This window comes from Leuciscus leuciscus, assembly GCF_965113295.1.
Source record: "Leuciscus leuciscus genome assembly, chromosome: 17".
NCBI lineage: Eukaryota > Metazoa > Chordata > Actinopteri > Cypriniformes > Leuciscidae > Leuciscus > Leuciscus leuciscus.
In genome coordinates, this window is record NC_138741.1 from 4908164 (window position 1) to 4922758 (window position 14595).

Sequence of the window (14595 nt, forward strand, 5' to 3'; positions counted from 1 at the left end):
TGTCAATAACGACAAGGTCAGAATCGATGTGGAATTGTGTTGTCAGTCGTGATCAAAGACTTACAGCTGGAATGACGGTTGATGTCACACAGTCTGCCTTTGCTAAAGATAAGCAACAAAACACAAAGGACTAAACGTACCAGTAGCTCAGCTTTTTTCTATTTCTACAGCAGGCAGTTTATTTGCAGCATCATTCTCCACACAGACGGGATCTATCACTACGAACACATGCAACATCTGCTTATAAACGGTGAACAATTTGACAACAGCTATCCTACCTTTGGTTTTACAGCAGCTGGTAAGCCTGTTCAAATGTGTCCCCTGCGAGTGACTTGATTTTAGACTACATCTGTAAAGATGGCAATGTGAACTTTCAGAGGCATCATAGTTGATTTCAGTACCAGGAGAAGTAAAATTGCTCATACATTAACCACTATCCTCTGAAATGTGGAAATTACACACATCATCTTCCATCATGGGAAAACACATAACAGTTAATGTCCCAAAAACAGATATCATTGCATGCAAATACTCTTTATGAGAAGGTGTGTGAAAGTCATGTGTGTGTGTGTGTGTGTGAAGTCCTTTGCTCAAAAATGAGTTTGCACCATTGGTCCTTCAAATTAAAAAAAAAATTGCATATCTGTTGCTAAGCAACCATAGCACTAATCTACCCCATAATTGCAATTAATATATTTAGACACAATAAATAACCCGCTTTGAAAGTTTGTTGACTTTCAGCACACGGTCACAAAGTTAATGCTGTTTTAAAAAAAAAGGAAGAATATTAAAAGGAACAATATAACTTCACTGCCCAGACCTCTAATTTCAATAAACACATGCAAACCTTTTTTTTTTTTAAATGTAATGCATTACTTGACACTTAAATACACACAGTCACAGCACATATCACGTTCAATTGAATGAATAAATGAAATAAGCAACTAAATATTTAACTAAATATTTTCCATCATTACCTGATTACCTGATTTTAAAACCACTGACAGATACTTTAAAATCTCTCAGTCATTTTGATGTTTTTTGACAACAGTCCCAAAGGAAATGATGTGTATATGATATTCAGAGATTAGAAGAAAAGAAGAAAAAATAGCATAGAAAATAAAGTTTTGCAGGACCAGATGAGAAATGTGATTTGGTTGCAGAGAAACAAGAGTTTCTACATATAATATTACATTAAAATGCATTATATACATATTAAAATGTACATATACAATTTTACAGTGGGTATTTTATATATTGTATAAACTTATCTCTTTTTATATCCAGAGGATGTATGTGATAATAATATGCCCTATAGGTAACACATATTGCAATGTCACTCTTAATATAGGGCAATATTTGTCATATAAAATGTGAAGTGTGGCTGTAACTAGGCGTACCACAACTAGACTTTATAATATTGGAAAAAACTTTGCAGATGCACATTGAAATCTTCATTGTTGCCTGATGGCGTTTGTTAGCTTGTTCTTACTGCTAATGGCCATCTTGCTCACTGCCATGGCAACAGTATCTCTTCACTAAATTATTGTGGATCATCACATGGCACGGTATCTTAGGGACACTGTCTATGAAATTGAGCTTTAAAAATAACTTAGCTTATAAAAACAAGTAAGAGTGGAAAAGTGTTGTCTGAAGCTGCTCGGCCCTTAAACCATTTTAACTGCTTTGTTTGTGGTCTAACACTCCTATTGCTTTCAGGTCTTTTTTGAGATACACTGAATAAGGCCCATTATGTGTAAAGCCAAGTGTACACTATGTTGTCATGTTGTTCTGTACTACTATCACAGACTATTCTGATCTTATGATCTATCAATCAGGAATTAAATGGATGCTGAAAAAAATTGTTCCATACAAGAATATGTCATGATCTTTTAGTTTTATAGTTATGTTCTGTTTAGTTTAGTTTTCATGGTTTTCCATTAAAGACTATAGAATTACACAAGACGCGCCACTCGTATTGTTTTGAATGGGGAAAGTGCAACGCTAGCTTGGCGAACAGTTTTGGAGAATTTGATGTTTCTCTGTTCAAAGAGATAGGAGCTACATTTGCATGTCTGAAAGGCGTTTCAAAGATGGCCGCCGAGTTAAATGACTTGTCTTAAAGGGACTTTGTTTCCAAGTTCTTGTTTCTAGTTTGTTACCATGGTTTCTAATTAGTTTTGCACCTGTTCCCTGTTCCGCTGAATCTGACTATCATCTTTGTGTATTCAAGCCCTCCTTTTTCTCAGTTCTCTATTCGGTGTCATTTTTCTATTTCTCTGTGTTTATTAAAGTCTCGTTCATTCTGCGTCACACATCATTCTCTTGGATTAAGATACGCAGCCCTGTCATCTTAATCCGATAATACACTTAAATAACTTTCATGTTGAACTTAATTATGGTAAAATCGCCTTTTTTAAATGGCAACAACAGTAGTATCACAAACCAAACAATGTCCCACCAATATTGCAAGAAATCAAGGAAAAAAAGTTTAAAAAAATTCATTTTGGTGATCAAAGATGAGTTTTAGGGGATACAATTATTGACTACAGAGGGACTTTAAAGGTGAACTAAGTAACTTTTTTTTACCTTAACTGAACAGCTTCGGAGTCATTGGAATGGTTATATTACTTATTTCGGGTTGAATGGTGGTCGTTTCGCACCCCCCTGGTGCCCGTGAGCGGAAAATACGCACTTGCAACTTTGAGCCGGCAGGCCGCCGGCCGCTGCGTCAGGAAGTCTTGCGTGATATCAGGTCTCGCGATGTAAACAATTGCTTTACGGCCAAAAGAAATCTGCTAAAATGCTGTCATTATTGCGCTCCCTCACGCTGTCCGAACCCGAATGAAGAAGACGTTTTAAAGAACGTCCCATCTGCTTTGATGTCGTTGATCTATAGCCTCTGGTGTCTGAGAATCACCAACGAGTTTTTACGACAGTGTTGTCAAATATCTATTCCGAAGCTGTGGGGGGAGCTCTAGAGAGAAACCTGCGAGCAAAAAGCGAGAATACAGCGAAGAAATCCCAAAGCTACTGAGTGCTGCTTTAATACAAATGGCTTTCTCTGTGGCTCAACCAATCTAAATTTTGTGTTGGAAAAATGACAATCTCAGGATATGCACAAAATATATTAAGGGCACAGGATTTGCAATATGAATTTTGCATAGCAAAACAAGGACTGGACCTCCTGTCAATGCATTAAAGGGGTGGTATAATGCTCTTTTCACAAGAGGTAAAATAAGTCTTTGATGTCCCCAGAGTGTGTATGTGAAGTTTTAGCTCAAAATACCCCACAGATATTTTTATATAGCATGTTAAAATTGTCACTTTTTAAGGGTGAGCAAAAATGCACAGTTTTTTGTCTATCCCTTTAAATGCAAATGAGCAGCTGCTCCCGGCACAGGGGGCGGAGCTACAACAGCTTGTGTCCTGAAAATGTCAAAAACGTTTTTATGTTTATGTTTAAATTTATGTAGCTGATGTGGAGTTAACTATCTTCTAATCATTGATTAGCATATTCTGTCTTGATAATCTATAAATCACATTCCTGGGGGCGGGGTTTATGTACATTTTAGGGTTAGTGATGTCACTAACCCGGGAGGAATGTTGTGTAGTTCCTACCAGCCATTTGTTGTAGTCCTTAAAAAGCAATTTCTTTAAAAGAAAATATCTCCCTTTGCTTTGAACTTTGAGCATTGTGACTTGGCAGATGTTGTTTATGCACAAACATCAACATTATTAAATAACTAAAGTTAAAAAAAGTGAAATCATAATCAACCGCCCCTTTAAATCTGAACTATTAGCCTTCAGGTAGTTGTCATTAAAATAACATTGTTGGCAACATGCACGTATGCAACACATAAATAAAGTTGCTCTTTTCATGAATCACCTTTTGAACAACTCATGAGCTTGTTAGCCAAAGAACAAGAAAGAGAGCAAGTTAGTTTTTTCCCACGAGAGAGTGATATATAGTTTGATGTTGTTTCGAAGGAATGTTACGATTAAAGTTATGGTTAAAAATAATGTTTGCTGCAATAAAAAAACCTGTATGGATGACATGTCCTTGATGCTAGCCCACTTTACTTACTTTCAATTTTATATCCATCTGTGCTCTAGATTTTCATAAATAAAATATGACTGCAACACGAGGAAAATCTGTTGCAACAGGAAGGTTCTGTTTTTTTTGTTCATCATATGGCATTTGGTTACATGTCTAACATTTGCAATGTCTTTTATCTCAGCAATAGTTGCATTTAAGTGAGAGCTGTTCCCTATAAGTGTCTTTCTTCCACACTTACAGTAGCTCTGTTTTTCCACTCTTTTTTATATGTTCTTCACCTGACATCTCATGATAACCTGTCAGCATCACAAAAATGTGCTATGTAATTTATTTTCTCTGCTGTTCATGCTGCCTAAATAGTCGTCTTGAAGTCGTCACTTTATAGCCGTGTATTTTTAGCTCTGGTTTACAAAGTGTCATGAATCCCTCTATCAGTTCTCACCAGTTTTGAAAGCTGCTGAAAAAAGGGGGGATTGAAATAAACAATCATTTCCACTCCAGTCAGTTTTATTTTCATTTAACTGAGATAACAGAATCCCTTCTCACAAATGCACAATGAAAAACAAATTTTTATACAAAAAAAAAAGATAAAATATATTAGTTTTGTAAGCTCATAATACACACTGGCCATTTTGGCATCTGTAATTTTATTAAAAAACAAATGCAGGATGTTGATATTTAAACTCTAAGAAATACTAACGAAGGACTTAAAGGGGTCATGATATGATACATCTAATTTGCCTTGATCTTTTGACTTATTGGAGGTCTTTGCACCATTAAAAAAATCAAGCTCCAAAAACAGCTTGTTTTGATATTGCGGGATCTGTGACGTCACACTGAAAAGACATTTGCATATGACCGCCTCCAGAGCAAGACATCGACCAATAGTTACATCATTGCACCATAGGCCCCGCCCACTGGTGTTCAGTCGCTTAACGGCTGATATTTGCCTACACTGGATGTGAGCGTCGCGTCAAAAGCAAATATCAGTGAATCAGACCACTAGATGATGATTGTGACCATTAACAAACAGCCATTGTCAGCTGATCCTGTTTTCTTTCAGCTTTTTTGCCATAGCAAATCTATTTTAAAGACACAGCTATCGCAGCCAAAGAAAAACTTTTGTTCAACTAAAGCAATCACTGATCACCATCATGGTAACATCAAATGAAAATAAAATGACATCTAAACCTCTGTCACCTTTTAATGAGAACTTCTGTAGACGTCTGACAGAAATAAAGTCAATCTGGTTAGTAATAATTGAAGCTGGTAATGCTGTTTGTGGAGTTGTTTAATCCTCCTCTGCTAAGATCTTTTGCTAAGATTTAATGTCTTTTATCTTGATTTAATCTTTTTTTCTGTTCTTCTCGTTCCTCTTTCCTTCTGTAATTCTGCTTGTTAACAGCAGGTGTTCATCAGTGTCTCAATTAACTTCGAAAATGTACTGAATTAACTATGAAATGATTCACTCAGTCAAGTGGACTTTATTAGTGAACTGATGTAGGGAATAGTGAATGAGGGTATATGGTGTGATTGGGAACACAGCCTCTGACTGTCGACTTTGCGTGCTGTTAATTTACAGTATATTCCTGTAGTCTACTTTCTCGAAAACGATTTCTACGGTATATTGCTGTTCTAATGGAAGACAGCATGTTACTGTAAAATTTGGCCGTTTTTTTTACAGCCATTTTTTACAGTGTAGAAGCCATTATTTTTTTTTAAGATTTTTGCCTTTATTGTGATAGGATAGTATAGAGTGGACAGGAAGCAAGGTGGGAGAGAGAAGGAGGACGGGATAGGGAAAGGTCCACGAGCCGGGATTCGAACTCGGGTCACCCGAAGCGCAACGGCGCTATATGTCGGTGCCCTGCCCATGAGGCCATCGGTGCCGACGTAGAAGCCATTATAATCTCTGACGCGATCTACACAGATACAGTATACAGAATATATATGTGTGTTCAGTTTCTGACATACTCTACACACTTGAGTCTGTCGACAACAGGACAAATGAAAGAGTGAAAGAACGTTCGCTTTGACGCGTCCAGTTTTAACAGCTGGCTTGTGTCTCTGTACAGCCTTCAGAAGGATCCCAGTGTTGGAAACAAGTGGATGGTTTATTTTAATGACGTCCCGGATTGCGTCGGAGGATTTGTTCTGAGCATTTTGTTTTGTCAATGAGGCACAGTGTAATGGAGAGTTTGCAAAAAACTTTTGTTAAATGATGCTGCAAACTGTACTGGATCTGACAGCAGCTGCATCACAATGATGTATTAATGCTTTGACTGTAAATTACAGTTTTATATGGTGCCGCTGATACTCTTTCCTGTGCAATGATGTTAGCCAATCATAACAGTGTCTGTTTACTGACAGGCTTCAAAGGATCCGCCCTTTAAAAAGTGATTATTTCAGACAGAGGCTCAGAATGAAGGTTGAGAATAATCGTTTTCCCACATATATATTTTTGTTTTGTTTTTTGTGCAAAAAACGTACTCGGTTACTAACGTAACCTCGGTTCTCTCTAGAGAGGAAACGAGTACTGCGTAATATCTTACGCTAGGGGAAATCTCTTTTCCGCGAGATACTGAAGCCAAAAAATTATCCTTAATTTTGAAATAATGTAAAACGCGTTGCGGCAGCATGCAGACATAGGCGAGACAGCTCGCGCGCCTATTGGCTGCCCTGCGGCAACTGCAGCAGCCTATCGATAAGGCCCTATCGTGACGTCATCACCAATGGGGGCGCTTCGCGCCCCATACGTCACGTCCCGCCGAAACGGGCGTGGCCTGGGGCTATAAATATAGCATCGAAAGGCTAGCTTACCGGTTTTTCATCGCCGGAGCGAACCGGAGCGTGCGCAGGCACGGCAAGATACGCAGTACTCGTTTCCTCTCTAGAGAGAACCGAGGTTACGTTAGTAACCGAGTACGTTCTCTTACGAGAGGTACTCTCGTACTGCGTAATATCTTACGCTAGGGGAAACAGTGTAAAACGCCGTGCATGCTATGATCCAGCACCAAAGTCCCAAGGGCAGGTGCCCGGGCTCATGTAGTACATGATCATAAGTGACTCACAGAGAGCCCAGGAAGAGTGGCTAGAATAGCATCATTCCTGTAATGCAGCATCCTATAAGAACAGTTATAGTGATGGTATTTACTCAGTCAGGGCGACCCCGGCCTGGACTGATGAATATAGTGGGTCTTACACATTGCCCATAGAGCTGCGCGATCTAAACGAGCGTTGCTCGCGCTATTTTGGTATTCTGGGCCGGACGTACCCGGGGCAGACAGTACCGATTTCTAGACTGAAAGCAGCTTAGCTTGCAGAGCGGGAACCTCTAGGTTATAAAACCTTATAAATGTAGACGGGGAGGCCCAGCCTGCCGCCATACAGATATCTTGCAAGGCAATCCCACTAGACCAAGCCCACGACGAGGCCACGCCTCTCGTGGAGTGCGCTCTGACACCCAATGGGCACTGCAAGCCCTTAGAGGTGTAAGCCAGCGCTATAGCATCGACTATCCATCTGGATAGGCTCTGTTTCGAAACGGCGAGTCCCTTAGAACGTCCGTAGAGTGAAACAAAGAGCTGCTCCGTCTGTCTGAAAACAGACGTGCGGGACACATAAGCCCTTAGCGCCCTGACTGGGCAAAGGAAGCTGGCGTCCTTCTCCTCGTTAGAGACCGGCAGGGCAGACAGGGAAATTACCTGGGCCCTGAACGGTGTATTGAGGGATTTTGGGACGTACCCGTGCCTTGGTTTGAGTATGACTTTCGAGTCATTTGGCCCAAACTCCATACACGTCGCGCTCACTGAGAGCGCTTGTAAGTCCCCTATGCGCTTCACTGAAGCGAGAGCCAGAAGAAACACCGTTTTGAAAGACAAGTGTTTGATATCTACTGACTGGATAGGCTCAAATGGGGCACCCTTCATGGCCTCCAAGACCGTAGAAAGGTCCCATATGGGGACTGAGGGAGGTCTGGGAGGATTTAACCTCTTAGCTCCTCTAAGGAACCGAATGACCAGATCGTTCCTTCCTAGTGACTGACCAAGCGTTGGTTTGGAAAACGCTGCTATAGCCGCCACATAGACTTTGAGCGTGGATGGGGCTCTGCCTTCATCCAGTAGCTCTTGTAGGAAGGAGAGAACCTCCGTCACTCCACAGTCCAGGGGTGAAAAGCCGCGTGCTGTGCACCAGCTGGAGAACACTGACCATTTTGAGGAATAGAGCCGTCTCGTAGAGGGAGCTCTAGCCTGCATGATCGTGTTTAACACTCCCTCTGGGATATCAGAGGGTACCCGTTGATGGCCCACGCATGTAGGGACCAAAGCTCCGGGCGAGGATGCCAGATCGAGCCCCTGGCTTGAGAGAGGAGGTCCCTCCTCACTGGTATTGGCCATGGGGCAGTGCTCGTCAGCTGCATAAGAACTGGGAACCAAGCCTGGTTCTTCCAGAACGGAGCAACCAGTAACACTGAGCATCTGCTTTCCCTGATCCGCTCTAATACCTGAGGTATGAGCGTGATGGGGGGAAAGGCATAGAGCGGGCAGCGGGGCCAGACGTGGGCCAGCGCATCCCTGCTCTTTGAGTAAAATTCCGGGCAGTGAGCGTTTTCTTGAGACGCAAACAGGTCTATCTTTGCTCTGCCGAATGTCTGCCACAGCAGTTGGACTGTCTGCGGATGCAGTGACCATTCTCCTGCTGGAACATTGTTCCTGGACAGTCTGTCTGGTCCCACGTTCAGGTGGCCAGGCACATGCGCTGCTCTGAGCGAGCGCAAATTGTGCTGAGCCCATACCAGGAGGCGTTTCGCTAACCTGTATAGGTTTCGGGATGTGATGCCTCCCTGGCGATTTATGTAGGCTACCACTGACATGTTGTCCGAGCGGACCAAGACGTGGTGTCCTGCTATTTGGGGACGAAAGCGCCTCAGCGCGTTGTCGACTGCCATCATTTCCAGGCAGTTTATGTGCAGAAGCTTTTCCCGTTCTGACCACTGGCCAAAAAACGGTCTGCCCTCGAGCAGTGCTCCCCATCCCGAGGTGGAGGCGTCCGTGGACACCACCTTCACACTCGAGGAAGTCCCCAGGCTTACACCTGACTGGTACCAGTCGGTCGCTCTCCAGGGTATCAGTGCTGAGACGCATTCCTGATCGACCTTGAGACGAAAGAGACCTGAAGTCCATGCTCGACGCGGTACTTGCGCTTGTAGCCAGAACTGCAGTGGGCGCATGCGAAGCAGACCCAGCTGGAGAACTGTGGATGCTGCTGCCATGAGACCGAGCATCCTTTGAAACTTCTTTAGCGGGACTATAGCGCCGCGGCGGAAGGTTTCTGTCATGCGCTGAATAGTCAATCTGCGCTGTAGCGATATTTGAGCTGTCATTGACAGCGAGTCCAGTTCTGTGCCCAGGAAAGATATTCTCTGACTGGGAGACAGTGAACTTTTCGCCCAGTTGACTTTGAGACCCAGATTCTCGAGATGTTCGAGTAAAATGGTTCTGTGTTCTATGAGCTCCGTATGTGACTGAGCTAGAACCAGCCAATCGTCCAAGTAGTTCAAAACTCGCATTCCCCGAAGTTTCAGGGGAGCGAGGGCTGCGTCCATGCACTTCGTGAATGTACGGGGTGCTAGGGACAGGCCAAACGGTAGGACTGTGTATTGATAAGCCTGGCCCTCGAAGGCGAATCTCAAAAATCGCCTGTGACGTGACGCTATTTGTATTTGGAAATACGCGTCTTTCAGATCTATTGACACAAACCAGTCCCCGTGGCGAATTTGCGCGAGGATTTTCTTGGTTGTGAGCATTCTGAACCTGCGTTTTGAAAGCGCTACGTTCAGTTGTCTTAGATCTAGAATGGGTCTGAGACCCCCGTCTTTTTTCGGAACCAGAAAATATCTGCTGTATAGCCCCCCTTCGCTCTGAGCTTGAGATAAAGGCTCTATTGCCCCTTTGCTCAACAGCTTCGCAATTTCGGTACGAAGTACACTTGCTACTTCCTTTTCTACCGTGGTTTCGACTCGCACCGCACAACGGCGGGGACGTCGAGCGAACTGTAGCGAATAGCCTCTTTTTATAATGTTCAGCACCCATTCTGATACACCGGGAAGCTTTGCCCACGCATGTGCGTGCATAGCTAAGGGTTGAATGAGATTGGAGCTCTGGTCGTGACATAGTGGCGACCGGGGAGCTTCGGTATGCTGTATTATAGACACCGCATTTGCAGCGCTCGAGGTGGGGAGTGTTTTGATCACAGCGGGCGGTTCGCCCGCGCTCGGCTCTCTCACGGCAGGTAGCTGAGAGACGGCGAGCGTGGGGGAAACCGAGGGATTCGTCATGTCTGTGAGTGAATGTGGGCGCAGGACAGCGGGCACATTTGCACTGAAAACACCATCGACCTGAGTCGGTTGTATGTGTGTTGGTTTCGTTTTTACAGAAACCAAGAGACATGCAGCGTGTAGTGTTTGTGGGCACTGGGACGTGGGCACGTTCACTACATTCTGTGCGCAATCGACATGAGTCGATTTTATGTGCGCAAGCCCTGTGGGGCGGGCTGTGTCTGTGTGTAGGAATGGGCACTGGGCAGTGGGCATTTTTACTACACTCATAACACCGTCGGCCGTGGCCGGAATACCAGAAAATACGCTCTTTACAGGATTTATCTGGGTCGCCGTGAAAACGGCGTTTGTGTACAGGCAAGCGGGTAATGCAACCGACTTGTTTACTGCAGAGTACACTGGAACAGTCGCATGTAATGGAACTGGACGAGCGGGAAGTTTTGGTGGAAACCCGGCCGCAGCGGGGCTTGAACACCGTCGTTTTCCTAAGCTGGCTAGGAAGACTTTGAGGCCTCGGGCTTCATCTCAACCTTCGGCCGAGTCCCACGCTGTGGGGGGCGGCGGCCGGCAGAGCGAGAGCGTGGTCTCTGGTCCCGGGCCTGTCGACGCTGTGAAGCGGCGGCGGGGGGCGGTGGCTGCGAGCTGCGAGCAGACGGCTGTTTAGAGCGGCCTGATGCGGAGCTAGAGCGCTTTGGCAAAAAGTGCTTCATGGCCTGCGACGTCTTTTGTACCTCAGCGAATCTGTCCGCGAAATCTTTGACGGACGATCCAAAGAGGCCAGTAGCAGAAACGGGGGCGTCGAGGAACACAGAGCGCTCCGAGTCCGGCATTTCTGAAAGCGTCAGCCAGAGGTGTCTCTCAGCAACGGTGAGAGAGGCCATGTTCCGCCCTATGGCCTGTGCAGCGGATTTCGTAGCGCGGAGTGCGAGGTCCGTAGCGCTCCTTAAATCCGCCACGTTGATTGCTTCCGTGCCTTCCTCGTCCAGCTTTCGGAGAAGGTTAGCTTGGAAGATCTGGAGAGTGGCCATAGTGTGTAGCGCTGATGCAGCCTGCCCAGCGGCGGTGTAAGCGCGACTGTGCAGGGTGGAAGTAGCGCGGCAGGCTTTTGAAGGTAGCGCCGTCTTAGTCCGCCGTCCAGCAGAGGGCGGGCAAAGATGGGCTGCTACCGCCTCCTCCACTAGAGGGAGAGCGAGGTATCCTCTGTCTTTGGCACCGTCCACCACGGAGAATGCCGCCGAAGCAGAGGAACGTAGCCTGGCTGAAAAAGGGGCGCTCCAAGACTTTGCCAGTTCTTCATGAAGCTCAGGAAGAAACGGGGCGGGTCTTGAGGGCGTGGAAACGCGGTCCCCTTGCAGAAAACAGCCGTCCAGACGGTTGCGTGTAGGCTCGGCGGGCGCGGACCACTCGAGGCCGAGGCTCTCTGTGGCCTGTGTGAGCAGACGCATCAGCTCAGCTTCAATGCTGGCCCGTTTTCCTGACGACTCGCGGGCAGAAGAAGGGGCGAGGTCCACAGAGCTCGCCCAATCCTCGCTGTCCGAAGCCAGGATAGAGCAGTTGTCCTCCTCGAAAACTGCCGCTTCTTCCTTGTCATCTCCGGCGGAAGCGGCGGCCAGCGGCGGCCACTGTCCGGGAGTGAGAGACTCGAGAGAAGCAGACGGCGAAGCTGGCAGGCGCACCGGCGAGCTTTTCTCGGTGGGAGGCTCAGGGATCCGCTGAGCACGGCGCTTTTTACGGCGCGGCGTCGAAGCGGGGGGTGCAGGCTCGTGGAAAGTTGCCATGCGAGTCCTCAGAGTCGCCATAGGCATAAGCTCGCAGTGAGGGCATCCGCCGTCAGCGAGCGCTAGAGCCGCATGTCCTTCACCCAGGCAGGAAACGCAGATGACATGGCGGTCCCCGTCGCTGAGTGGGGCTCGGCACGAGCCACAGGATGGACGAGACATCTTGAAAAAGACGCTCTGCTCTTTTAGAAAGGGAGTGTGAGTCGCGGCGGCGAACACACACAAAGCAATGAAAGGATATAACGCCGGATAGCGTAGCAGGAACGGTGGTTGAAGGCGGCGCGGCCAGCGACTCCAGGTACCGAACTCGTCCCGCTGAAATGCTGTTTCCACGGCGCGGCTTCTTCTCTCTGGATCCAGCGATGCGTGAGCTCCGCTGAAGAGATGAAAAATCGGTAAGCTAGCCTTTCGATGCTATATTTATAGCCCCAGGCCACGCCCGTTTCGGCGGGACGTGACGTATGGGGCGCGAAGCGCCCCCATTGGTGATGACGTCACGATAGGGCCTTATCGATAGGCTGCTGCAGTTGCCGCAGGGCAGCCAATAGGCGCGCGAGCTGTCTCGCCTATGTCTGCATGCTGCCGCAACGCGTTTTACATTATTTCAAAATTAAGGATAATTTTTTGGCTTCAGTATCTCGCGGAAAAGAGATTTCCCCTAGCGTAAGATATTACGCAGTACGAGAGTACCTCTCGTAAGAGAACTGTATTAATTGTCGGTGTGTCAGTATCGCGAGGGAAACCATGCAAAATAACACCTAATTATTTTGTACTATGCAAACAAACGCTTGTGGCCAATGTTTCATTATGTCATCAACTCACTGTTTGAAGTGTCTGTCAAAAGTGCAAAGTCACTTATTCAACTATGTTAATGATGATTTATTTAAAACCCAAAAGTAGAAAATAGTTTGGTAAAAAAAACCTCTAAATTAACAGCTTTCCTCATTCTATAAAAAACAGGTAGGCCATTAACATTGGGGGCCCTATTTTAACGATCTGACACGCACGTATCAAATGCGAAACGGAAGTAACTTTGTGGGCGGATCTCGGGCGCTGATGCTATTATACCGGCCGGATAAATGACTCTTGCGCTCTACGCAAATCTAAAATGGGTTGGTCTGAAGTAGCTACATTACTCATAGGTGTGGTTTGGGCGTAACGTGAAATAAACCAATCAGAGCGACATCTCACATTCCCTTTAAGAGCAGGCGCGCTTGTTCCATGGCGGATTGCTATTATAACAGCGGATTTGCCAGGCGCACGCCAGCAGCGGTTCACAGCCGAGGAGACCGACGTTCTCGTCAGGGCCGTAAAACACAGAGAAGTGACATTGGGGATGGAGAAACACAACCAAATTAGCTTCGGTTAAACAGGCGTATAATAATTTGGGTAAATGTGTAAGCTAGATTTATGCCTATTTTTTCACATCTTCATGGACACCACAATGATTTCCCTCCTGTGTTAATATTTTTCCTTGTAATAATGTATGATTTGCAAAAATGAGAACTGCTGCTTCTGTGTAGATGAGAGAATCAAAGTGTATGAGCGTTGTGCACACGCTACATTGATTATGGCCAAGCATGCGCCCGTAAAATAGCATATGAATAACATGCGCAACGCGCCACTGACTTTAGACTAGGTTTTGTTTGGCGGAATTGTTTTCTAAACCTGCACCAGGGAACGTTTGCGCCGGAACACGCCTCCTCTTTTCGCTCAAAGTTTTCTCTTTTTCGCAAGTTTACCGGCGTGCGTCTGTGGAGGGAAAAGTCCGCTGTGCGCGGGTGCAAAATAGGAATGATACATTTGTCGGTGTACAAAGTCAATTGCGCTGGGTGCAAGATAGACCCTGGGTGTTATTCACTAATAATTGCCTTAACCCAAAAATAGCCTGGCTGACTAATTTTATGGGCTATACATTTTACATGGTTTATTTTAATTTGACACTCCTGGAATTCCTCAATTAGCGTGTCTTCGGTCATTTGATCTGACTGGTAACACTGATAATACATTGATTGAAATATATGTTAATTACCATGTCATTTCTTTATAGCAAGCTGTTATTCAGATGTAGATTTAATCCAAACTGTATTATATTATACCTATTACAGGGTCTGTCTTCATCAATCTGGAGTTAGTTCAAGATAATGGCACAATGGTAATAGCTCATGATCTACACCTTTGAACATGCAGTGTGTTAATAATACAGTTAAATCTCCAAATGAAGGGTTTCTGCTCAACCTGCTCCTTACACTCTGTAAAGAAGACATGAACAGACCTGACGACACTCACCAAAGCTAAACAAGTGACTATGGGAACATGAGGGCTATATATACACACGGACTCATGACTAATCAATACACACCTTGAAGCTCAAGACATTGAACCAATGAGAAGACACAACTGAGCAGTGCTGCTTCAAG